The sequence below is a fragment of the Podarcis melisellensis genome, assembly GCF_964234715.1.
Source record: "Podarcis melisellensis genome assembly, chromosome: Z".
NCBI classification, from domain to species: Eukaryota; Metazoa; Chordata; class Lepidosauria; order Squamata; family Lacertidae; genus Podarcis; species Podarcis melisellensis.
In genome coordinates, this window is record NC_138547.1 from 5306884 (window position 1) to 5334756 (window position 27873).

General features: G+C 43.2%; 1 long non-coding RNA gene across 1 annotated transcript; it reads left to right on the forward strand.

Moving 5' to 3' along the window:
- On the forward strand, window positions 1–26494 carry LOC309361585. The gene is made up of 4 exons (XR_014164533.1): window positions 1–176; window positions 1667–1828; window positions 24230–24432; window positions 26185–26494. It is a non-coding gene; the product is annotated as an uncharacterized lncRNA (long non-coding RNA).
- Window positions 26495–27873: the final 1379 nt, after the last annotated feature.

Below are 27873 nucleotides of genomic sequence, written 5' to 3' on the forward strand. Positions count from 1 at the left end.
CTTCCGTGACCCACCCCAGTACAAATTCAGAATTTGAGAAGAAGAAATCTACTTGCACCCAAATCCACTTTACTTCTGGTGATAGGGATATTTGGCAGCAGTTTAGAGTTGGAGAACCTACAAACCCCTGAATCTACAAAGTTTCATTCTGAACAGCCTCACAACTGCTGCCAGAGGTATGTTGCAAGTGTTTGCATTTCATAGATGGATAACAGAGAAACAACTGCTGCACTTTAGTGCCCATGGCATGGCCCAGAGGCTGTACAGGGATAGCTCAGTTGGTAGAACATGAGACTCTTAATCTCAGAGTTGAGAGTTGGGCAGGAGGAGGCTGGTCACAGGAGGTTGGTCTAGATGAATATTGTGGTCCCTTCCAACTCTACAATTCTATGATTCTATTACCATAGCGCAGTGGTTGAGCATCTGTCTTGCATGCATAAGGCAGGTGGCAGGGGCCCAGTCTCCAACATCTCCTGGTAGGGCTGGGAAGGAGCTTAGCCCAAGACCCTGGAGAGCTGCTGTCCATTGTTGCGGACAATACTGAGCTAGATGGACCAGTGGTCTGACTCAGTATGATGTAGCATCCTATGTTCCCAAGGCAGCTACATGGCATATTATATCTGCATTTACTTTGTGTTACAACTGTAGGCTTTATTCAGTTAGGGAAGGACTAGGAGTAGGGCTGTAGGTCAGTGGCAGAGCAACAGCCTTGCATGCAGAAGCTCCCAGGTTCAACCTCTGGGTAGGGCTTGACACTGGAGAGCCACTTCCAGTAAGCATAAACAAGCTAGATAGACCAGTTATAAGGTGGCTTCCTGTTTCCCTGTGGTCCTACCCCTTCCCTCCCTCCTTCCCTCCCTCCCTGGGGCAGCCCATCCTGTTTGGCCATCCAAGGCGGAATGGGAAGATGGAGTCCCCACACCACCTTGCTGTCGGAGAAGTGAGGAGAACCTGCAGCTTCAGGTGAGATCTCAGGGAACTCTTGTGAGGTCTTGTAGAGATCTGTGAGATCATGCCGGAAGCTACTGTTGTTGTTTCTCCTCACTTCTCCAGTGGTGGTGGTAGGGCAGGGTGGGGCACCGATAGAGGTGCCACCCCATGGGATTCTGCTGCCTGAGGCAGCTGCCTCAGTCTTGTGGGTGTGCCGGCCCTGATCCCACCTTCAGATTTTTTATTTTTTTTATTAATCTGAAAAAGGAACTGAGAAACTGAGAAGCAAGCAACAAGACTGGCATAACGAGATAGAGGCAGACTGACTTGCTCAAGGCCAGTCATCAAGTTCCCCCCTACCACACTCCCATTCAATATTTTAGTTAATTTTTCTTTTTTTAGGCCTCCAAGTGAAGATATTTCTATTCCACCCAGGTTTTTAATTGCTCCTCTGCAAATTGTTTTTAACTGCTGGAGTCTTGGAGCACTCATAAAGGGTCTTGTGTCCCTTGGCATGGCTTTTATCGTTGCTCTTTTTAGCTTTGTTTAATGTACTGCTGCTTTATTGACTTATTTTTATGTTGCTTTGAATGTACTATTGTGTTTTGCAAATTGTGTGTGTGTGCATGTTTGTGTGTTTTATCACAGAAAAAGCAACATGCACATGAAGAAGAATGAAAGCCCAGCTAGTCCAAAATGCTGTTTACTTCCTTTTTTATATTGAATTTGTATACAGGTCTCCCTCCTGAAGGAGCCAGATTCTCACCAGTTCACACAGTGGCCAACCAAATGACCCAGTTGGAAGCCCGAAGGCAGGACCTGAGCACAACAGCACTCTCCCCATTTGTGATTCTCAGCCACTTGTACTCAGCAGCTGGTATTGCCTCCATCAATGGAGGTAGAATATAGCCAGTGTGTGGTTTTTAGCCATTGATAGTCTTGTTCTCCATTAATTTGTCTAACCCTCTTTTGAAACCACCTGCATTGGGCCATCACAACTTGTGTAGTGCCACTGAAAGCACAACAAAGCACCACAGTACCTAGTACAGTGGTACCTCGGGTTAAGAACTTAATTCGTTCTGGAGGTCCGTTCTTAACCTGAAACTGTTCTTAACCTGAAGCCCCACTTTAGCTAATGGGGCCTCCTGCTGCCGCTGCACTGCTGAAGCACAATTTATGTTCTCATCTTGAAGCAAAGTTCTTAACCAGAAGCACTATTTCTGGGTTAGCGGAGTCTGTAACCTGAAGTGTATGTAACCTGAAGCGTCTGTAACCCGAGGTACCACTATATGGCATTTGAGCTGAAAGGTACATCTTACTGAACAGGTGCACCAGTTCATAAGGCAGGAGGGAAGCTTGCATAATGAAATGCTCCTGGGTGCAAAAAGGAATCATTGCACTTAAAATCTAGCATGCCAGTGGATGGAAGATGCTAGGATATTCTCCATGACAGGCCAATTTTACTTTGTGCAGAGTAAATCTTTTTGACATGGAAGCACATTTCATCATGTTCATTGCATGTCAAGGCCCCACCACCCCCTCCTTCGGTGAATAAAGGCACGTGGACACCAGCATTCTAGGTTAATGGGCTAAGAAAGGCCACAACTTCATTGGTTACAGAATGTGTGCGGTATTGGCTTTAGGCATTGGACCCAAGATGACTACAGTGGTACCTCAGGTTAAGAACTTAATTCATTCTGGAGGTCTGTTCTTAACCTGAAACTGTTCTTAACCTGAAGCACCACTTTAGCTAATGGGGCCTCCTGCTGCCGCCATGCTGCCACCACACTATTTCTGTTCTCATCCTGAAGCAAAGTTCTTAACCCGAGGTACTATTTCTGGGTTAGCGGAGTCTCTAACCTGAAGTGTCTGTAGCCTGAAGTGTCTGTAACATAGCTGTCAACTTTCAGATTTGAAAATAAGGGATCAGCAGCCTCGAAAATAAGGGATCAACAGCCTCACCTGTCCTGGGGACAGTCTATGGGATATCTAACAATCTGGGATAGCAGCAGGAAGCGGCACTGGAATAAGGGAATTTCCCACAAAAAAGGGGAAAGCTATGGTCTGTAATCCGAGGTACCACTGTATATCAGACTCCTGCCCGCCATCCAGGAAGTCTCTCAAGGGTTAACCACCAGTAGGGGGAGTCCTGTTGATGTACATAGACTCACCCCAGGTTCACCGGAACAGCTGTGCCATGGCCCTAGTCACCACCTGGGCTTCGGGCAGGAACCAGGACCCCCGGATTCCTTTAACGGAATACCCTTAAAGGGGAGGGGTAGGTGGTGGCTGCAACCTCCCCTCCCCAAAACCAAGCTTTCCCAATGCCTCAAGCAGCTCTGAAGCAGCAGTGGTGACTCTATGAATCTCAGGCAGCAGGAGGGCAACGAAGCAACAAAGGTAAGCAGGGAGATCCGAGATCCGTGAAAAACAGGAGCCGGAGGGAGAGATCCCGGTCCCACCGCCGCTTAAATGCAGCAAACCATGCCTTCCCTAGCCAGCCAGACTGGCTGGCTGCGACCATGACGCGAGGCCAGGACTCCCCAATAATAATAACAATAATTTATTATTTATACCCCACCCATCTGGCTGGGTTTCGCCATCCACTCTGGGCGGCTTTCAACAAAATATTAAAATACAGTAATGCACCAAACATTAAAAGCTTCCCTAAAGAGGGCTGCCTTCAGATGTCTTCTAAAAGTCTGGTAGTTGTTCTTCTCTTTGACATCTGGTGGGAGGGCGTTCCACAGGGCGGGTGCCACCACCGAGAAGGCCCTCTGTCTGGTTCCCTGTAACTTGGCTTCTCGCAGCGAGGGAACTGCCAGAAGGCCCTTGGCACTGGACCTCAGTGTCCGGGCAGAACGATGGAGGTGGAGACGCTCCTTCAGATATACTGGACCGAGGCCGTTTAGGGCTTTAAAGGTCAGCACCAACACTTTGAATTGTGCTCGGAAATGTACTGGGAGCCAGTCTAGGTCTTTCAAGACCAGTGTTTCAAGACCAGAGTGCGGGGGCCAGCCTGCAACCCTACCCTCCTGTGAAGAAGAGCAACTTCCTCACCCAGTGAAGTAGTATAGCCCAGACAGAGGTTTACCCCATAGTAAAAATAAAACCTGGGAGCCCAGCCTTAGATGGAGGCATCACAATGAGAAAGAAAAGGGAGACCACTCATTTTTCATCGTGCCCAAGAGTAAATTCTGTCTGTCCCCATTTCCTGCATGGAAATGGAGGAAACCACTGCCCCCCCACCCCCAATGACCTGGTTTCGTGGATATTTTAAGAGGAATCCTCACAAATCCTTAAAAAAACTGCATATAACTTAATTGTTTGGTTTTTACTTTAAAAGAATATAACAGTTACAAGGTGATCTAAGGGATGCCACCCCCCCACTTGTCTCTGCCCAGATCCCTCAGGGCTCCAGACCTCTCCAAAACATAGCTGTCAACTGTCCCTTATTTGGCGAGAAAGTCCCTTATCCTAGCGCCGTGTCCCGCTGCTGTCCCTTATCGATGATGTCCCTTAAATTTCCTGGGTTTCAAAGGAAGCAGCTCCTCTCCCTCCCTCCCTGCCGGCCAGGGAGGAGGGAGACTTCAACTGTGTTGCTTGGCTGCGTTGCTCACCCAATAAGGAGTCTAAGAACGACTGGGGGGTGGAGCTTGCATGCTTTGTGCCGATCAAATCAGCCGCATTGCCTGGGGACTCGCCTTTGCTCAGCGCTTCCCAGCAGAGAGGTGATGGTGGTTTTCCTTGCTGCATCCCCTTTGCAGGGTTGCTGTGCTGTGAGAACCACCGCTTGAGGCTTTCTTTGGCTGCTGGCTGGGCTTTCTGCCTTTGGCTCGGAGGGGCTCAGAAGTTGAACATACCTGTGCTTGGAAAATCCCTTATTTTGGCTGCTGATCCCTTATTTTCGAGGCTGCTGGTCCCTTATTTTCAAATCTGTAGGTTGATAGCTATGCTCCAAAGCCCCGTGATCCATCAACCACAGTTTGGAGGCCTACAGCCTCTTATCAACCCCACCATTACTCAGACCATCTTGCCTAGTTGCTGGTTGAGCTGATCACGAGCAAGAGGCCAGCTCAACTGCTTCTTTCATGCTCTTGTTTTTGTCCAAAAAACTAATTCCCCTTGGTTCTACGGCGCTGGCTAGCTCATGGGGCTCCTGCCACTGTGTGTATGGAAAGAGTGAAAATGTAGCCATAAAGTTCCTCATTACGTTTTACAAGTCTCAAAGTGACAAACACCCCCCCCCCACTCCCCGGCTAAAAGTTATTTTTCAAACAGTACCCCAATACAACTAAGGTCATCACAGAATTGTAGAGTTGGAGGGTACCCCAACGGTCATCTAGTCCAACCCGCTGCGAGGCAAGATATGTTTCAAAACAACACCACAACACCTGAAATCTGAGGCAGAGACTTTTCACCCATTTTTTGGGGGGGGAATGCCTTCCATTGTTCTTGGAAAGTACACAAATGAAACTGATTTGTAAAAATGTTACATGGGGGGGGGGAAATACGAGAGAGAGAGACATTGCACACACTTTTGTAAATTAAGAAAGTCTTTAATAAAATAAATAAAAATAATAATATTATAGTGGGCACCTGCCGTATTTCACTGGAGATGCTGCTCCAAAAAAGAAGGACCGTTGTGCTGAAAGCCTTGCTCTGAGTTACTTATCTGGGTGGGCATGAAGCAGTTGATGAAGCTGAGTCCATTCTGTGGGGCTGGTTCAGTGTTTAGGCCTTGTAACATGTGCTTTTAAAACAAAACAAGAAAAAGCAACCTAAGAAGAATCTCTCCCTGTAACATTTATCATCATTTCTGCCTCCTGGCTAATGAACACCTAAAGCGATTTTCTATTGCTCGTAATTCATCCAAAATTGTTCTAAATGATAGGAGGAAGCAAATTGACAGGTTAATATCGCCTCTTGCTTTCTAGGGGAGAGGGGAGCTGATTGGGGCTTCAGTGGCTATCCAGGGGTCCTTCAGAATTCAGATAATATCACTGCTGGATTAAATCAACGATCTGAAGGTTGAAAACAAAAGAGGGGGAAGGGGAGGAGGGAAGTAATCAGCAGGCCTGAGTGTAAAATACGTCAGTGCTTCATTGTGAATTGGACATGGCAAAATGGCCTTTCTGCTTACGCAGTAAGGGCCCAGTACTGTTAATAGCAGAAGATCAAGCAGATATTTCCTCTCTCACAGCTTCATGTGCTTACTTACTTATCTACTTAACCATTATGAGCCACTCTGAGCACAAACTAGATTGGTGGCAAATAGGGAATGGAAAGGAATTTGGTTTGCTTTGCATTTTAATGCAAAACCACTTGATTAGTGCTTCCTGAAACAATACAGTGAAACAAGATGCAGCTACCCTTTGAAATCCACACTCCTCTGAATTTCACAGAAGCAGTTCCCCCTCCTAAAAACGTACAAAATGAACATACTAGGGGAAAGTATGTATAAAGATGCATAAGTTAGTGAAGCTACAAACAAAAAATGCTTTATATTAATTTATATTAATTTATATTAGGGGCATTGGGAAGAACTGCATACAACAAGGTGCATATTTAGGAGAAATGCCAACTAAAGGCTGAAGAATCTTCATCGGGACTTGCAAAAAAAAAAATTCAAACAGAAGAAGAAGAAGAAGAAGAAGAAGAAGAAGAAGAAGAAGAAGAAGAGTAGTAGTAGTAGTAGTAGTAGTTTGGATTTGATATCCCGCCTTTCATTCCCTTTAAGGAGTCTCAAAGCGGCTAACATTCTCCTTTCCCTTCCTCCCCCACAACAAACACTCTGTGAGGTGAGTGGGGCTGAGAGACTTCCACTGGCCCAAGGTCACCCAGCAGCTGCATGTGGAGGAGCAGGGAAGCGAACCCGGTTCACCAGATTACGAGACTACCGCTCTTAACCACTACACCACACAGAATATATATACCTTCCCCTTGTCAGGGCACAATGGGAATGTCTCTCATAGAGTTCTCTAGAAAATTTATATGAAAACTGTGAGCTTCAGCTCCTATAATGTGCCTTTCTAGCAAAACATGAATTGTTGGTTTTGACTGCAGTTTAAATATCCAACACCAAGGTTTCATAGCTGAGTGGGGATTTGAAGACTGGTCTCCCAAGTCCTAATCCTGCACTTTAACCATTACCCCATATTGGCTCTATACTACACAAGTTGGTCAATGGTTTAAGTGACATGGAATCATACAGAGTTCATCATATATCCCACTGGTCATGTGATTGCTCCATCTGCTTGAAACTCAGTGCATGTTGACCCTATCACCATCAATCCTTTTATAGCTCCATCATTTCCATCTGGTTGTAGTATTTCCATCTGGTTTTGCACTTGGGCAAAAAAAAATAAAAAATGAGAGGCACAAATACAAGATGGGTGACACCTGGCTTGAGAGCAGTATATGTGAAAAGGATCTAGGAGTGTTGGTCAACCACAAACTTGACATGAGCCAACAGTGTGACGCGGCAGCTAAAAAAGCCAATGCAATTCTGGGTTGCATCAATAGGAGTATAGCATCTAGATCAAGGGAAGTAATAGTGCCACTGTATTCTGCTCTGGTCAGACCTCACCTGGAGTACTGTGTCCAGTACTGGGCACCACAGTTCAAGAAGGACACTGACAAACTGGAACGTGTCCAGAGGAGGGCAACCAAAATGGTCAAAGGCCTGGAAATGATGCCTTATGAGGAACGGCTAAGGGAGCTGGGCATGTTTAGCCTGGAGAAGAGGAGGTTAAGGGGTGATATGATAGCCATGTTCAAATATATAAAAGGATGTCACATAGAGGAGGGAGAAAGGTTGTTTTCTTGTGCTCCAGAGAAGCGGACACGGAGCAATGGATCCAAACTCCAAGAAAGAAGATTCCACCTAAACATTAGGAAGAACTTCCTGACAGTAAGAGCTGTTTGACAGCGGAATTTGCTGCCAAGGAGTGTGGTGGAGGTCTTCTTTGGAGGTCTTTAAGCAGAGGCTTGACAATCATATGTCAGGAGTGCTCTGATGGTGTTTCCTGCTTAGCAGGGGGTTGGACTCGATGGCCCTTGTGGTCTCTTCCAACTCTATGATTCTATGATTCTAGTCTGAGAGAACAAGATGCTGGACTGGTTGAGTCATTCTTTTGACCCAATACGATCTTTTTTTTTTGTCAGACAACAAACACTGACTGCCATCACTATGTATGGTATGATGACTAAACTGTCATCATGGTTAGAGGAGTGGAGTCCACACGGTGAGAAGGTCCATGGAGGGATAGCAATCTGTGCTGTCTGGTGTACAAATTGCCACAGGTGCCTTCCACATACAGACATACTGATCTGCCTCATACTGATTCAGGCCACTGGTTTTTCTAGCTTGGTATTGTCTACACTGACTGGCAGTGGCTCTCCAGCTTTCGAGTGGGGGGGGGGTCTCTCCCAGACCGATCTGTAAATGGATCATGGGAACTTTTGCATGCAAAGCAGTTGCTCTGTCACCAAGCCAGAGTCCTTCACAGCCTTTTGAGGTATGACAAGTGCAGAGATATGACCAGAAAGCATGACAGGCATTGGTGATAATAGGGTTCAACTTGTTCAGCTGGTTCAGGTGAGGTCACAACCATAAAGAAAATGCACAATTTTCACAGATGCCTAGATATGTCCCAAACTCCCATGAAATAACCACTACAAAAGCCATGGAAGGGCCATAGCCTGAGATGTAGATAACACATAGCTAGGTGGACCAATGGTTTGACTTAGCATAAGGCATCTTCCTATGCTCCTAAAAGTAAAGGTAAAGGGACCCCTGACCATTAGGTCCAGTCGCAGACGACTCTGGGGTTGCGACGCTCATCTCGCTTTACCGGCTGAGGGAGCCGGCGTACAGCTTCCGGGTCATGAGGCCAGCGCGACTAAGCTGCTTCTGGTGAACCAGAGCAGCGCACGGAAACACTGTTTACCTTCTTGCCGGAGCAGTGCCTATTTATCTACTTGCACTTTGACGTGCTTTTAAACTGCTAGGTGGGCAGGAGCAGGGACCGAACAACAGGAGCTCACCCCATTTGAACCGCCAATCAAATAAAGAAAATCAATCAAAATCAGTATTTGGAAAACCAACCATAAAATTCAGCAAAACAGATGATAAAACCTATAGCAAGCTTGCAGATACCAGGTTGAGACAAAATTTAAAAGGTATTCATCTGCTGCTAAGTGACACCAGAGTCGGTGCTGCCCTCTGGAACAGCACCCCACTATGACTAAAAAGACTAAAAAGACCACCTCTGAAGTGAACACCTGCCTAACTGCAGGTGGGGAGAGGCAAATCTGAGAAGGGTCCCTCAAGGTTCAGGCAGTGTCAGGAATTGCGGACACATTTATGTGAGGCTGCCCTTTTGTGGTGAATCATCAAACTGCAAGTGGCAGTCTTCATAGTGAAAAACCTTTGGGACTGACTCTGTTCACCTAGGTCCTGGTTTTTTTTTGGGGGGGGGGGTTAGGAAGGAGCAGAAATGGCTTCCTTTTCAAGCTCAGACTTGCTTGAGCAAAATGATCCTTTCAGTGTTTTTCTTCTAGAAAGCTGCTGCTGGTACTTACTGTGAAGTTCTTACAGTTAAGTGCCACACTTTTAACCAGCGCCGTTCTTCTAGGAATAAAAGGTGCCAGTACTTCGTACCCTTGAGTACCCCCAGGAGGAAAAAGTACTGATCCTTCTGAGCTCTGGAGTGTTTCTGTATTCTGATTGTTTTCTCCTGTCTTATTCTCACAATCCAAGGGAGAAGTCCTTTATTTCATCCCCTAAGAAGAAGAATCTGATTGCAGGAGCATGACTCTGAGGCTGATGGGAGTAGGAGTCAAGGGTGCAGTTTCCCTGACATACATTCACATCAAAGAACATCTTTAATAATATATATACATATATTTTGAAATACTGCTTTATTGCAATGCAGTGTTTAATCAGTGCACATTAGCAAGGTGGAGAGAGCCCTGGTGAATCAGATTAGCTAGTCCAGCATCCTGTTTCCCACAATAGCCAATCAGATGCATCTGGAGACCCCATAAGCCGGGCAGCCTTTCTCTGTGTCCTGAATTGTGATGTGGAGAAAAGTGGAAAGAGAAAAGTTTTTCTCCCCTTCTCTAATACTAGAAAATGATATCACCTAGCAGGGCTGAAGGGTGGGAGGCTCAGAATCAGCAAATGGAAGGACTTCTTCACATAACATGTAGATACGCTACGGAACTCATTGCCACCATATATAGTGATGAAATAAAAAAAAAGGTCTTAGATACATAAATGTACCACATAAATGTACCAAGCAAACACATAAATGTACCAAGCAAACACATACATAAATAATTAAATATATAAACCACATGTCTGAAGCAGCACAGGAAAACAGTCCTGAAACCATTTTGACTCCCAAGCTGACCAAGTGTTTCTCTGCGAGGAGGGAGGGGGTGAGGGAACCTTCCCATTGTCTCAGGAATTAAGTAATTACCATCTCAAAGGAATGGCCAGACTACCAGGAAAGGCAATCAGATAAAGCATTATCAGATAACCTGGCAGACAGGAAAAACAACAACATTCAAATTTCTGTTGTAGACCACCTTTTCTGTGATGTAGGTATGATGTTTGTGGGGGGTGGTCTTGGATTACACCCCTTCTGTGATGTATGCATGATGTATGGAGGGGTGGTCTTGAGCTCCAGGGAAGGCAATTTAAAATGTCTATATAAGGGCAGGCACACCTTGGTTCTGGGTCCTCCTCCTTTCCTGCGTGACAGGGGAGCACCCTGTTGCAACCGTTCAATAAAGATCAGGCTTACTAGCTGCTTTGCTTCTCAGTATTCTCTGGTTGGCCTCTGTTATTTTCTCTGACTGATGGAGAACCTACAAAGGACTCTATAAGGGCTATTGTGTCCCCCATTAGAGAATCAGGGCAGATTTTTGTTTATTACAGTGATGACCAGACAGGCAGCTTTAAAATAGTGTCAGACAAATTTAGCGAGGGCAAACCTGTCCACAGCTAGTAGGCATGATGGCTATGTTCTAGTCCCACTGTCAGAGCCTTTGCTATGAATCATGGGTGGTGAGAGTTGCTGAGTTGCACTGGGTTGCCACTCTGCAAACAGGATGCTGGACTATATGGGTCCTTAGTGTGATTCACCAGGGCTCTTATTTTATGATCTTAATATTGAGATGGAACGTGGAGAGGGGAGAGGCACAAAATGTACACAATGAGTTGAAAGCTGAGGCCAATGATTTGCTCACAATGATTTGTATAAAATTCAATTCTATCTTATGAAAATGAATCAGTGGAGGATCCCTAGTGATAAAATTTACTTTGGAAAAGATGCCCCCATAATCTGGAAAACTGGGGCAAAGATCAGAATGAGGGAGCACGGACTATGCTGACTATGGTTGGAAAAAAAACCCCTATCCGCTGCAAAAAAACCAGAGAGGGAAGTTAAAACTTCCCCCAAAGCTTGTCCCTCTAAGGATGGTTAGGTTTACAGACTTGTCCCTTAACCCAGCAGTGACACATTAAATCACTAAAGTTTCAATAACTCTTACTGTATCTCCATGGAGACGTGCACCATATGGAGTTAATTAGCAGCGCAACAAAACAATCAATTAGTTCCTTAATTAGTTTTCCTGGGGAAATGATAACAAACGCAAACAATGTATTCAAACAAATGTCCAATCCTCATTGATGGTTTAGTGGCCCCATGGAAGAGGCTTCACGCTGGGTCCTCTTCGTGGGCTTCGATTTATTCCAGACGTATTGAGAGCCAACTTCAGCAGCTCGAACAGCCGTGCCTTTAATCTTGAAGATCAATTATTTACAATACCTGAATACAATGGAGGAGAGGAAGGTGGGGAACCTCTCATTAAAACGGGGAGGGAAAAAATGAAAGAACAGAGAATACAAAATCCCTTTGGCAAGATGATTGCGGGAAGCTGGGAAGCTGTGGTGCAGCAATTTGTGTCGCGGAAAACACTCCTGCAGTGCTGGAATTGACAAGATTTTTCTACACATTATCTCAACGTTAAGGATCAGGTGGGATAACTGGACCTTCATTATTCAAACAGATTAAGAAGATCAATAGAGATTGTCTCAGCCATTAATTTAAGAACTAACAGCTGAGTGTTAGGGCATCAAGTCTCCTGTTTGAGGGATGAACTGGGTTGCTCCTTCCTCCTCATAATAATAAATAATATTTTTTTATTTATACCCTGCCCTTCCTGGTTCAAAAACTGGGCTCAGGGTGGCTAACAATAAATTTAAAACACTTAATTGTAAAAGCAGCATAAAATACAGTATAAAAACATGAATAACAATAAAATTCTAAGTTCAGAAATCAATTTAGGGGAAATCCATCTAATAAGCATTAGATAATCACCAGGGCTAGCTGGCTGAATTAGTTCTACTTGGGCCAGCAATGAGGCCAGGGGAGAATTAGCTGTGGGGTCTCAGAGCGGGTAATCTTCATAAAGGGGAGGGGGAGGGAAAAGAAGGGAAATAAAAGATCAGGCTGAATTCAAATTAAAGGCCAGGAGGTATAGCTCTGTCTTACAGGACCGACGGAAGGAGGTTAAATCCTGAAGGGCCCTAGACTCAAGGGACACAGCATTCCACCAGGTAGGAGCCATCACTGAGAAGGCCCTGGCCCTGGTGGAGGATAGTCTGACTTAGGGCCCAGGACCATTAAACTATGGTTATTCGTGGACCTTAAGGTCCTCTGTGGGGCATACCAGGAGAGGCGGTCCCATAAATACGAGGGCCCTAAGCTCTCGTATCATAGAGTTGGAAGGGACACCAAGGGCCATGTAGTCCAACCCTCTGCAATGCAGGAATCACAACTAAGAATCCCTGGCAGATGGCCATCCAAACCAAGAACTTCCATGGAAGTAGAACCCACCACCTTCCAAGGTAATCTGTTCCAAATTTCAAACAGTTCTTATTGTCAGAAAGTTCTTTCTAATGTTTACTTCAAATCTCCTTTCTTGACTTTTGAACCACATACGTTAGTACCTCCCCTCTGGAGCAGCAGAAAACATGTTTGTTCCTTGTCCATCTGAAAACCCTTAATATATTTGGCTATCATATCACCTATCATTTATGGATCATGAAAACCATCATTGACACTGGCAAGGAAGGAGGGTGATTCCATCACGTCTTCTCCTGTGAGACTTCTTCTAACTTCTATCATCAGCTGCCTGAGAAAAGAACTGGCTCCCAGGTTCACTCCATGGCGTCTCCAAGTAGATTGGAAATGGAGAGTCTCCTGCTTGGATAACCACTGCTAGTCAATTTAGACTGATCAAAATGGACCCAATGTTCTGGGTTGCCACATGTCCCCTTTTTCCAGGACAAGTCCTCTTTTTCATGGATAGAGTCACCATCGCGATCCATAGTTAAAAGTAGAAGTCGTCCAATATGTCCTCTTTTTTTGCTCTTCAAAATATGGCAATCCTAAATATATTCCTGTGTTCCAAATTAGGTGTAAGTTTTAAAGGGCAATAGACAGACTCATGGAGGATATCAATGGCTACTGCTGTTCATTTTGATGGCTACATTCTACCTCCAGGATCAGAAGCACCCATACCTTTGAATATTACTTTCCAGGAAACAACAGCCTCCATGCCCTAATTGTTGGACATCTGATTGGCCCAACACGGGGCTGGAACCCACAACCCTGAGATTAAGAGCCTCATACAAGCAACAATGTCTTGTACTAGGTAGGCATCTGGTCTAATTTGGTCTCTTCTTATGATTTTGTATTATAATCTCTAGTCTGATAGTCTGCAGGCAAACCCAAAATCACCCACAATAGTATATGTTTTGGGAGCTACATGAGCATGATTTGCACCTTCCTTGTGTTGCTTCTTTTCTAGGATGGGAAAGAACCATGTCATCATTAGCAGATTTGGAAGCTCTTTGGATTGCTCATAGGACTTTACACAGTCATGTTTCACATTCTATCCATTGTGGTTGACCAGAGACATTTGGCTCCTTGAGGCAAAGGAGAAGCTGGCATCTCTTCGCTTCCATGTATGGAAGCTGACTAGGCTGACCTTCAGCATTGGCAATGGAACAGCATCTTCCAGTGTGCCTAGGGACAGTAGGACAGTTTTGGGGATGCATGATAGGTGTGTATATATCTCTGATGTCCAAGATGGCTCAAGACAAATGGCCAGTGGCAGTTGCTGCCTGGGATGATTATCTCACTCTGCTAACAACAGGGCTGACCCTTGTATTTATGCAGGACATGAAACCCAACCTAGATCAAGAGAATCCCACCCAGAATTTCAAGGTGGTTTCTGCTACATCTAAATTATTCTGCTTTTCTCCTTCCACAATAATTTTGTAATATTCCTAGCAAATTATAACGGGCAATGCACAAGCACCAAGGCTCTGCAGTGGGTTCATTTGAGGTTCAAATGATTATGCCTATTTGGCATAATCAAGGGCTGTCTCATTTGAATTGAGACACCCCTGGATTACCACACGTTGGGTTGATGGGGCAGAGACATCCAGAGCTGTCAGGAGACAGGGAATTAGGAAGAAACAAGAGGCAACTTTGACTGAGGAGAAGGTTAGGTAAAGGTAAAGGGACCCCTGACCATTAGGTCCAGTCGTCGCCGACTCTGGGGTTGTGGCGCTCATCTTGCTTTATTGGCCGAGGGAGCCAGTGTACAGCTTCCGGGTCATGTGGCCAGCATGACTAAGCCGCTTCTGGCGAACCAGAGCAGCACACGGAAACACCGTTTTCCTTCCCGCCAGAGCAGTACCTTTTTATCTACTTGCACTTTGATGTGCTTTTGAACTGCTAGGTTGGTAGGAGCAGGGACCGAGCAACGGGAGCTCACCCCATCGCGGGGATTTGAACCGCTGACCTTCTGATCAGCAAGTCCTAGGCTCTGTGGTTTAACTCACAGTGCCACCTGCGTCCCTGAGGAGAAGGTTGAGAAACTCCAAAAAGGAGAGCTCTACCAGGCAGCTGCATCTTCACTGGAGAAGGTAGAAAGCTGTCAGGAACTGGAATGAAGAGGCAGAGGCATGGTGGGGATTACTCCCTCACCCACTTCTCCTGTAGCTGACAGGAAGGAAGGAGACAGTATTGAATTGTAGCCAAGCTATGAGGGAGATAATGAGACAGAGACGGGTGAACAGCCAAGCTATGCTGAGTTAGGAGAATTAAGGGAAGGGAGAGAGCAGCCAGTGAACACTTCAACAGACAGCGTAGAAGATCCTCCATCCCCTAGGACACAACGGTTGTTGAGGGTACAAGAGCAATGCACACAGCAACGTTTGGCAATGGGAGACTTCCATAGGGGCCGGTGCTGTTGAGGAAGGGGAAGAGAGGAGGAGCCAGAGTGATCAACTCCATCATGGAGAAAGACTGAAATTCTTCATCTGTTATCACAGTGACTGAATAAATCTAAATTAAAAGCTTTCTTGTTTACTCCCGGCCCCTTGAAATCATCGGGAGGGGAGGGAGAGAATTCCTCAGGCCTTGCAGAAGATATCTTCCCACCAGGTCTCTGCTTCTTCCTACCATGAACTATGTCTCTCCTCCTCCCAGTTCTTCTTGCCCCTTGAAGAATCTGATCCTGCAGGGTGCTACTCCTTCGCAAGCAGTTTTCCTTGTGTGCAGGAAAGCCACTCGTGAAGGAGCAGCACCTTAGGGAATTGGATTCTCCCACTCAACAGGAGGGTCCAATCCTGCATGGTGCTGGTGCATTCCAACCTTTAAAAGAACTTTCATTGCTGTACGTATGTTAAAATAGGGTTGAAAACCCTAAGAAATTTTTTAGCCTTACCCCCAAGTTGCTTCAGGGGTGGATGTGGGGGGTGGCCCCCGAGGTATCACAGGGTGAATTGGCCTGATCCTGGCACCACAAATTGGAGCCATAGGTTATATCAGGAGTTCCATGCAGAGCCCTACTGACCACTGCAAGTGCCACATAATATTTGTTCTGCACTTGGAAGGAAAGGATGTTGAGTGTGGCAGCAACTATGCCCTGGAACATTCTGTCTGCTATTTTTGGCACTGATAAAAACTTTTGTTTGGGAAAGGCTTACCCAGACATGTAAAACTGACATGTTATTTTATGAAATTTTAACTGGGGATTTTATTTATACTGTTACACTCCACCCCAATCTCTGAGTGTTTCCCTTTGTACAACGAGGCACAGTAGAGACTGTTGTGTCTTTTTGATATGGGGTTTATTTACACATATATACAACCTAAGTCTAGATGGAGCATCAATTTCCATGGGGTTTGTGTTCTTCTCATGACCACTGCTTTGCAGCCCAGCAGCAAAAGGTCATGTCTCTGTCTGATCCCCAACTTCTTCCTAGGCTTTTATTTCTCTGCCTTTTCTATAGCAACAACAACAACAACAACAACTTATTTATTATTTATACCCAGCCCATCTGGCTGGGTTTCCCCAGCCACTCTGCACAGCTCCCAACAGAATATTAAAAACATGATAAAACATCAAACATTAAAAACTTCCCCAAACAGGGCTGCCTTCAGATGTCTTCTAAAAGTCAGATAGTTGTTTATTTCCTTGACATCAGATGGGAGGGCGTTCCACAGGGTGGGTGCCACTACCAAGAAGGCCAAAGCATCACTCCTTTGATGTGCTAATAGATTATTATTCCAAGGTCATCACCTCAAAGGAAATTAGGTTGACGCCATTACCCTTTTTACTCATGTTGATTTCCTAGGATTAAGAAGCGTCTAATACACAACTTGGGAAGTATGCCTAACTTAATTAGTCTTTCACACAGGCTAATTAAAGGAATAGATGCCTCTGGTACACAGGTCAAATACACATATGGATCTATCTTAAACACACATGAGCCTAGTGATTTTCCAGTTCTAACACACACACACACACATACACACACAAATTAAATTCTTATGTTTACTGAACCCAGGCCTTTGGCACCCACAAACCTATAACAATATTTCCCCCCAAGAGACCAATTTGCTTTTAACTTCCAACTTCCACCCAAATGGATCAATGGATATTTCATATTTGATGGGTTCAATCCAGTGCTAGCCCTACTCAGAGCAGATCCTTGATAACAATGGCCATCACTAAATTAGATCCATTGATTTCAATGAGACTACTCGTGTAGAACTTAGTTGGATACAACCCTATGTAAACTACTTTTTTTGAGAGCCAGTTTGGCATAGTGGCTAGTGAGTTGGATTAGGTCCTAGGAGACCAGGGTTCAAATCCCTACTAGGCCATGAAGTTCACTGGGTGACCCTGGGCCAGTCACTGTGTTTTCTCAGCCTAACCTACCTCACAGGGTTGTTGTGGAGATTAAATCAGGAGGAGGAGGACCAAGTGCATCACCTTTGAGTACTTTGGAGTAAAAGGTAAGATATAAATGCTGTAAATAAAATAATAAACATTTTTAAGCAGTATATAAATTCAATTTCATAAAATAAAATAAAGTTCACCCAGGGAAGGGGTTGGGAAATCAAGGACTCTTCAGGAGAAGGAAGAGAGAAGAAGGAGGGTAGAGTAGAAGTCACTTCATGGTAACTTTACAATGTCAAAAATAACTGTGTGATTTGCACCTGAAAGCTGCTTTAAATCTTGGGAGCGTATTCTGAAATGCAGCTTCCCTGACAGCCTCCTGGTTAGAATGCAAATATATGAGCTTTGCTGAAGTGACCTGTGCTAAGTGGTTTAATGCGAGAGGCAGTGAACGACTCATGAATTCTGTATTAGACACCATAGTTCCATGATGTTGCAAGTGGCTTCCCAATAATGAAACCTTAACGTATTTATCACCATCGCTCAGGCAAAGAGCATCAATATTTTCAAACTGCCAAGAGAGAGAGAGAGAGAAAGAGGAGGAGGAGGAGGAAAGAAAATTAACTGGTTACTTTAAAGGCATCTATCTGATTTGTCTCCTTGTACATTTCAGGCAGCCTAGGTCATCTTTACACACATATGAGTTGCATCTTTAAATATATACATTACCGGAGGGTAGTAAGCGGCCATAATTTACATGGCGTATGTATTTTTCTTCATTTGCAAGGGAAAGAACTCACAGTACTTACAGATCTGTCCTGGCTCTGCAGGTTTTTATATGCCGCAAAATCATCTTGTCAGCTACTCAATAGCTGTTCGCTCAGGGCCAAACTATAGGCTGTGTTGAAGCTCTATAGGTGGAATCTCAATACTCCAACTAGGTGATCAGAGAAAAGACAGAGGCAATGCAACCCAGTGTATCAGAGCAAAGCAGCTTTAAGCATGGGTGAAACTAGGCTTTATTTCACGTGGGTCAAAGACCCCATTTGGCACCACCCCCATGCTCATTTGAATCCATGCGCATTTTCACACACACACACAGTCTGAGAGCTTCAATGGCACTCCACTGGAGGCTTCACCTGGGACAAAAAACCAAGCTAGCGTCCCCTCCCCAGCCCTGTAGCTAAGGCTGTGCTTTCAGCTTTGATCCTGTTTATTCAATTGTAACTAAGTTCCTACAGATGGGCAGCAGAAGAACCCAGAACCAAAGACATGTTTGAACTTTTATACCTTAGGTTTTTGGGTGGTACCAGAGGTCCCCACAAGCCCTGGCAGCTGAAGCATTTATCTACAGTCAGGGGTCAGCAAACTTTTTCAGCAGGGGGCCGGTCCACTGTCCCTCAGACTTTGTGGGGGGGGGTGGACTATATTTTGGAAAAAAAAATATATGAATGAATTCCTATGCCCCACAAATAACCCAGAGATGCATTTTAAATAAAAGCACACATTTTATTAAGGTAAAAACACCAGGCAGACCCCACAAATAACCCAGAGATGTGTTTTAACTAAAAGAACACATTCTACTCATGTAAAAACACGCTGATTCCCAGACCGTCTGCGGGCTGGATTTAGAAGGGGATTGGACTGGATCCGGCCCCTGGGCCTTAGTTTGCCTACCCATGATCTACATGCACCTCCTGTGTGTGCATTCTCTCTGTGTGTGTTCTTTCTCTTTTTTTTACAACAGCTGGATGCACAGCATGCAAATATTGATGAGATCAACACCATATTTTTCCTTTTGTAAAAGCATTGAAAGGGGGTAACATGGGGGTGTAAGGTGGGTCTCTACCTATTTCCCCTTGTGCCAGGGCCTAAATCCAGCAGCCCCAGCCCCACTGAAAAAACCCAAAAGTCTGTAATCCTGTAACAGACAATAATCATTATGGTCTTGCAATAAATGGTCATGGTTGTTAATTCACAGAGGTTGTCAATCAGACATGACTAGGGAAAGGGGTGGAGAAGAATCTCATTTGGTCAGCATTTTTAAGTCTTTTAAGTGGGTGCTTTTATCCCATTATGTGTATCTATTGCATTTGAAATCATTTTAAAATTTGAAATTCTTTTAATCATTTTTTTATATTATAAATTGCTTTGTATATGTTTTTATTGTTAGAATAATAGAACTGCAGAGTTGTAGAGGATTATCCCAAGGGTAATCTAGTTGCAACCTCTGTAGCACAGGAATTATACCTAAAGGATCCATGACAGATGGCCATCCAACATCTACTTAAAAACATCCAATGTAAGAGAACCCACTAACTTCTGAGGTAGTTTGTTCTACTGTCAAACAGCTCTTACAGTCAGAAAGTTATTTCTAATGTTTAGTTGGAATTTTTATTTTGGGGGTGTTTTTCTTGGCAATTTGAATCCATCTGTTCATGTTCTTCCCTCCGGAGCAGCAGAAAACTAGCTTGCTCCATCTTCCAAGAGACAGCCCTTCGGATATTTGACGATGGCTATCATATTGTAAAGATGTGTACAGAAACTAGGAGAGGATATATTAGTTAGATGTTATCCTTCCTTACTCACATCTCTGAGTTTAGCAGAGTACACCCCTTGCAGCAAAAATAAGGAAGCTGTTGATAAGCTAGTTTTAGCCTTTTGTTTAAGTAATCCAGGATACTTTAACACAGACTGGATTTATTTCCCCCTTTCTCCCTTTTAAAACAATAAATCACGCAAAACAGTCTTCTTATGAGTAAAGAAAAAATTACTCAGTTTCACAGTAGCAGTCTTGAGGCAGGCTTAAAATGTAGTTACAGACATATAGTTTAGATTAGAATGGAGTCTGAGCTGTGACTCAGACTCAGTACGTGAGCCAACATCCCTAGCCATGGATGAGGCACTGAAGAGATGAGAGAATCAGGAATTTTATAAGAGTATCAGTATTTTATAAGGAATAGTTTATAAACTAAATACCTAATGAAATGTAGATTATTTTGAAGTGAACTAACTTAAATCCACTGGTCACAGACTCAAATGTGGACTGGAACACATACACATATCAATTGGATGATGCACATGCAAATTTTGTGATGCAATTTCAGTTCAGAAAAACATGCATAGAGAAATGTATTAATAAACTTACAAAAATGCATACTTTGGGTCAAGTGTTCACAGGATATAAAAATGTATTTGTGTGATTTGTGTGTGGGGTGAGTGGGTGCATTTAAAAAAGGGACCAAATGGTTCTTCAACGGAGCACATTTCGAACTCATATGGAACAGAAATAAGCCGATCCAGCTAGGGATGTGGTTTAATGTTCCATTTTTTAATCTGTAAATTCGCTTTACCCTGTGTTGCACAGCTCACAAGTTACAGTTTAACTAGGAATTTTTCTAAGATTTGATTCCAGAATTGGAGAGCTGCCACCAGTCATTGTCAACAATGCTAGATAGGCCAACAGTTTCACTTCTTATGAAGCAGCTTATTATGTTTTCCTGTTTGAAAGCGCTGGTTCTGGATGTAATAGAATACTTGGAAGTAAGAAAGGAAAAACAGGCAGCATTGATGTTTATAGATGCTGAAAAAGCCTTTGATAATGTCTCTTGGGAATTTATGAAAAAAAGTGCTGGAAGAAATGGGCTTTGGAGAAAACTTTAGGAAAGGGATTCAAGCAATACATTCGGATCAAAAAGCAAAATTAATTGCAAATCAGGTGGTAACAGATGAATGTAAGATACAGAAAGGAACAAGACAGGGATGTCCCTTATCACCTTTATTATTCATTTTGGTTCTAGAAGTCCTGGCGAGAAATATTAGGGCAGATGAAAGTATCAGAGAAATTATGGTAGGGAAAAAGACATATAAATTAAAAGCATATGCTGATGACCTTGTAATTACAGTGGAAGATCCTAAGAATTCTTCCGAAAGTCTTAGAAAAAATACAGGAATTTGGGCAGGTGACAGACTTCAAATTAAATAAAAAGAAGACAAAGCTGTTAGTAATTTTTTTTTATCAGAAATGGATAAAAAAGAATTACATCAGAGTATAGAAACAGAGATTCATAAAAAAGTTAAATATTTAGGAATCTGGCTTACAACCAAGAATATCAATATCTTTAAAGACAATTATGAAAAAAATGGGGGGGGGGTAAGGAATTTAGAAATATGGGGAAGAATGAACCTATCATTACAGTATTAGGGAGAATTGCAGCAATTAAGATGAACGCATTGCCAAAAATGTTATTTTTGTTTCAGTGAGTGCCAGTAATAAGTGACCTAGCATGTTTCAAAAAATGGCAAAAAGATATTTCAAAATTTATATGGAAATGGAAGAAGCCAAGAATAAAATACAAATTACTTACAGATATCAGAGACAGAGGAGGCGTCGCCCTTCTGGATCTTAAACTATACTATGAAGCTGCATGTGTCACTTGGATCTGGGACTGAATCAAATTAGACAATATGGATATGTTAGATTTGAAGGACATTATAACAGATTTGGATGGCATGTGTATTTGTGGTATGATAAAGGAAAAGTACATAAAGGATTTTATAACCATATAATTAGGAGCTCACTTTTAAAAGTTTGGGAAAGATATAAAGATTTATTGGAACAAAAAACTCCATGGTGGTTGTCACCACTGGAAGTAATATCAATAAAATCAATAAATAGGAAAGAAAAATGGTTTACATATAGAGGCATTTTAATAGGAACAGAAGATAGGAAATTAAAATTGAAAGCGCTTGAAGAGATTTGAGAACATGTAAATGATTGGCTGCAGGATTATCAATTAAATGAGAGATTTAAAGAAGATAATAAGAAAGGATTCAGTTATGCTTTATCCAGATTTCAAAGAGAAATTATAGATGATAACACTAAAACATTGAAGAAGATGTATAGTTTACTGTTAAGAGTAGGAAACCAAAGAGGAAGAGGTTAAATGTGTAATGATTAAAGGGGCACAATATTTAGGACATAATATAAAAATGGAAGATTGGGGGAAATTATAGAATAGGAATTTAAAATTTACTGATTGTATATGGTAATTTTGAAAGAAAATTATCTGAAAATGATATATCGAGGGTATATTACTTCAGTTAAATTGGCAAAAATGTATAGAAAAAGTTCCAATAAGTGTTGGAAGTATAAAGAGAAAGAAGGCACATTTTATCACATGTGGTGGAACTGTAAAGTAACCAAAAGCTATTGGGAAATGATTTATAATGAAATGAAAAAAATGTTTAGGATAACCTTTGTTAAAAGACCAGAAGCCTTTTTGCTAGGTATTATAGGCCAAAACCTGCCAAAAGAGTGGAAGAAACTATTTATGTATGCTACAACATAGACTCTATAAAGTCTATGATTGCAAATTATAGTTTGCCAGATCCAGACTAAGTTGCAAACTAGGTTTGATTAGGAGACACTTCTTATCCCATCCCTTTATACAGAAAAGATTTATCCTCAAGCATAAATCATGTTTCAGAGCAGCCTTTGGGGAAGTGCCAAAGCTCAGTGATAGAGCATCTGCTTTTCATGCAGAAGACCTCTGGTTCAGACCTGCCATCTCTAGGTAGGCTTGAGAGAGACCCCTACCTGAATGGAGAGCCACTGTCAGTAAGTGCAGGTAATGCTTGTCCAAATGGACTGGCTCAAAATAAGGCAACTTCCCATACTCTTACCTGACTTGAGCTTTTACAGGAGTCTTCAATAATATTTCCAGAAGGAAATTTCTCCCGCTTTAATGGTCCTTGCTTTTGAAACATGCAGCATGCTGCTGCACACAGAAGGTCAAGGTGTCAGAAGCTAAGCAGGTGGGGGGGGGGGAGAGAAGAAATGTCAGTGCTGATTTTATTGTTTTTATGATGCTACTTAGCCCCAATAAAAAAGTGTCATTTTTAGTTATAAACAATTGGATGGCTGTCCAGTAGATTGCAATGGCCTTATTGAAATGTGAAGCTCCCGGTCGGGTTGTGTTTCTAGCTGGTATTTTAACTTGCTGATGGGTCTAAAGACCTCCTTGGGAATCCTCTGGCAAAATTCTCAGGGAGCACCTTATGCGAGGAGGTAGCAAATACACTCCAAGAGGCTTGCAAGAAAAACTACATGAAAGGGAAATGGATAGGGATAGAGGAGGAAATAAGCAGGCAGTTCTTAGAAACAAGTTTATTTAGTGAATTTAGTGAACTCATCCTATTCCCCTTTTCTGGCATGCAAGTGGAGTAGGAGATCAGCTCCTGTTCCCACTTCTAGTGTGCCTTCTCTGCCCATTCAGGGAAAAAGAGTTCTCTGATAACACTCCTTGAAGTGCACAAAGACCTTCAGCTCCATTTAAGAGCCTGGGGTAGCGCCTCCATTCTACAAATTTATGGCAAGGCTGCCCTTGGAATACTGCACATAGTTCTGGTCACCTTATCTCAAAATGGATATTGTAAAGCTCCCCCCCTCAAACTTTCCTGAATTTTCCAGTAAAATCATATGTACAAAAATGCATATACTGGGTTAAAGTCTGCCTATAAATGTATATATTAGTGAAAATGACATAAAAATGCATCGTATTATGAATAATGTTTTGCAAAAATGTGATTTGCCTATCTGTAGTAGTGGTGGCCACCAGCTTGGATGGCTTTAAAAGGGGGGTTAGACAAATTAATAAAGGATAAAGCTATCAGTCACTGTAAGAGGCCTCTGAATATCATTTGCTAGGAATTATATGTGCAGAGAGCGCAGTTGCACTCATGTCCTGATTCCAAGATTCCCATTGGGGTATCTGGTTGGCCATGGAGGGAACAGAATGTTGGTCTAGATGTGCCTTTGGCCAGATCCAGCAACATACTCTGCTTTTCTTCCTCTCTTCTTACAAAGGAAGATTCTCTGTGTGGGGAGGCAGGTCCCCACCCCTACCCCGTGATCCTTCTTTGTGCGGCTGCTGCAGCCAGAAGTAAACTGAACTTAACCCAAACTTTTTTGTTTTGCTTTTTCCCCGTTAAAGCATTCTGGTCTCTTCTGTTTCTCCAGGGACTTTGGGGGCTGCGTGACGATATTCCTCCCCATTGAGGAAGATTGATTTCTTGTCACATAAGTTCAGCAGTTAAGAAAAAAGGTGCTTGTCCTGTTTCCCACACCTGTCACATTGACTTCTATAATGAACCCGTTACACAGACCTCGGAAACGGATGGAAACCTCTTCTGACAGCACTTGTCAAATGAATAGGCAGGAAGGTGAGGACAATGTATTCAATGCGGTGAACTTTCAGCGCTTTTGTGGACACTGACAGGGGACTCAGGCTCAGTCGTCAGATTGGGGCAATGGATTGGGGTGGCATGGGGTGGAGAGGAAGGAAGGGAGATGTGGAATATATTTGGTATTTATTTCTATCAGTCCCATTCAGAAATCTGTCTTCCCAACTTCTTAAATGTTTTCCTCCCTTCTATGAAAGAGGCCTTCCATTTTCCTGCATCAGACACAAGCAAGGTCTAGGATATGATTTGGGTGGTTGCCGGATGACCAAGGTGGCAGAAAGTGTGTATGTGTTGTTCTAACTAAGCATTTATCCCACCCCCTATGTCTTTGACAGTTGCACCCACTTTCTGATCCGAAGAAGGACCATGAGAAGAGTTACCTATATAACATCTTCCTCTCCCCCTGCCCCCTGCTGCTGTTGGTGGGGTGCCACTCTAGACATGCACATACTGTTTTGGAAAAAGAAGCCTCATTTGGTTTATCCCTGCAAAGGACGTACTGGACTCACACGTACAATAGGGGTTGGCAGGTCGCCAGGCTTTTTAACCTAGTTTCACCTTCTTCTTCTGCCTTAGGTTTGGCATGTACACTTTCACGAATGCTGTACAGCTCGGCCAGGGTGCACCCTTCAGGTTCACATACCCAAAGTTATGTGGATTCACATACCCAAAGTTAGCAGGGAGGGAGAATCTACTTCTAATTCTTTGCTGCATGGCCACAGACCGCGGCTGAACCTAGGAGAGAAGAGGGAAAGGATTTAAGCTTTCCTCATCACTTAACCTCACCTGACCAGAATCCTGCAATTCAGTTAATTTTTTAATAGGTTGCAGATCTTCTAAATTGTTATATTTACTAAATATAAGCATTTATGCTGCATAAGTTGGTGCACGTGTGTTGGCAATGCTGGTGTTACCTGTGCTTGTTTTATTGGCAGGCTTTGCTTTGAACATTGTTGTTCGTTTTATTTCTATCCCGCTTTATATTCCGGGGGGGGGGGGGGCTGGAATCTCGAAGCAGTTTACAACTTACATTAAAACATCAAGTGAAGCAATCTGTAATAAAACATTACTAAAGTACACATTCAAAGCAAAGTAATTAACAGGGAACTATATTATTATTTTAAAGATTTTGAAACGAAACATTACAAAGAAGGTCAGCTACAGAATGCACATTTAATGCAGCAAGGTTAACAAAAATTATCTCAAACTTTTCAAAAGAAACAATTACTACGGGAAGTCAAATATAAAATGCACATTTGAAACAAGACAATTAGCAAGAGCATAAAATAGTATCATATGCATATATTAACTTTGTTATGATGTCTCTCTGTAGCTATATCTATGTATTTAATAGTTATTCTCATTGAAAGACAGGATATAAATGTGCAAGTAAACAAAGGTAAAGCATATAAAGTTTCATTTAGTTGCCATGGTACTGTGTCACACAGGTTACATACGCCATAAGCTCATGATTTGTACAGGAACATAACAATAACCCTTCTGAATCAGGTAACAGGCCCATCTAGTCTAGTATCCCAGTGGCCAATCGGATAACTCTGGGAAACTCACAAGCAGAGCATGAGCTCAATGGCTCTTCCACAACTCTATGTCTTCCTTACAGCTGGTAAGACAGAGATGGGCTGTCTCTTAACATGGCAGTCCCACCTAGCAATCGTTCCTACCCTTTCTGAAATTGGGGCTCTGAGTGTCATTTTCTCTTTCCCTGGCCAGGAGATGGAAGGAGAAATGAATGAAAAGGTGGAGAAAGATTTGAGTTTTGTTGAGGTTGCAGTTGGGCATTTGGGACTCTACATGACAAAGTGAGAAGCTGTGATGGCTTAAGCGTTTTGGTGAAGGTCCTGGCAGTTTCATGGCAACTGGAGTATATGTGAGTGACTTTAACAATTTTGCATTCTCCCAGTTTCTCATTTTTCCGGTCTTAAGTTCAGCTCTCCATATTTCTGCATCAGTTTCTGAAAATTTATATATGAAAATATATCAGCATTTCAGCGCAATTTCCCCCGCTCTGCACATTTGTATGTGTGCAATCTTTGTCCAGTTCCTCCCCTTTGACCTTAGCGCCTTGGGTGTCCCTGCTGGGAGTACGAAACTCCCGGCGGCTTCACTCACAAGGGTCCTAGGAATGTGCAAGCCCACTCACCGCGACAAGGTGATGATCCAGCGAGTGAGAAACCACGAGTAGCTGAGTGTCATATGTAGTTTGTCCCTGAAAGGAAACCATAACTTTGGTATAGAGCTAACACATAAAGACCAAAGTGGATTTTGGTTCTATTTTAAAGAGTCTTGAGTATTATTTTTCTTTCTTTCCCTCCGTAGAAAACCTCCAAAAGTTCTTAAGAGTGAGGGCTTGGTTGAGTAAATTATGAATATCTTTCTCAGAACATTTGGGAGCATAATTATTATTATTAAAAAAAACCCAGCTACTTTGTATTGTTTTCCTTTTGCTTTCTTGGTTAGCTCTGCCAAGATTTACATTGCACAATTTAAAGAGCTCTGGAACAGCAGTAAAGAGGTGTTACTCTCCCCCTACCCCAGTGTGCTGCTGTTTTTAAATTAAGGGCAGTGAAGAGGGGAGTCTGAAAGGGCAGACCTTGAAAGTGATGTTAAGAAGACAAGGAAAAGGACAGGTGATTGGTAAATTTGGTTGGACTTGCTGTGTGGCAATTTAAAGAGACCTAGTCCCGCTCAAAAGAACAAAATCTATATAGAGTCTGGTCAGAGCTTTCAACTCTGCAAGGTTGAAATCATGCAAGTTAATTGCATGTAATATGCGATTGTACTGTACAGTGGAAAATTTGAGGGCCAGCCAAGGAAGCTGGATCCTGATAAGACAGAGGTGTTGTGTTCAAGAAGTGGAGAAATAGCCTGTTCTGGATGAAGTTGCACTCTCCTGGAAGAAGCAGGTTTGTAGCTTGAGACACTACATTGTCACTGGAAGCTCAGGTGACCTCTGTGGTTGGGAGTGTCCATTTCCATATATGGCTGGTTCATCAGCTATGACCCATTTTGAATAGTGATAACTTGGTGATGGTACTCCATGCTCTGCTAACTGGATTACCGCGATACAACTCTACATGGGGATGCCTTTGAATAAGACTCAGAATTTTCAGCTGCTCCAAAATGCAGCGGCCGGATTACTTGCTGGGGTTCCATTTAGAATCCATTTTGAAACAGCTGTACTGATCACCAGCTCATTTCCACACCCAATTCAAAGCGCTCTCAAGACAACTTAGGGACCAAAGATGCCTCCTTCAATACAGACCCTCTCAAGTTAAGATCAGTAGAGGGAACCCTCTTGTGAGTTCTTCCACTCACAGAATTTGGGAGGGCGGTGGTCCAGGAAAGGGTATTCTGGAAACTGTACGTGCTGCGAACTGTAGCTCTGAAAGGTCAGCCCCT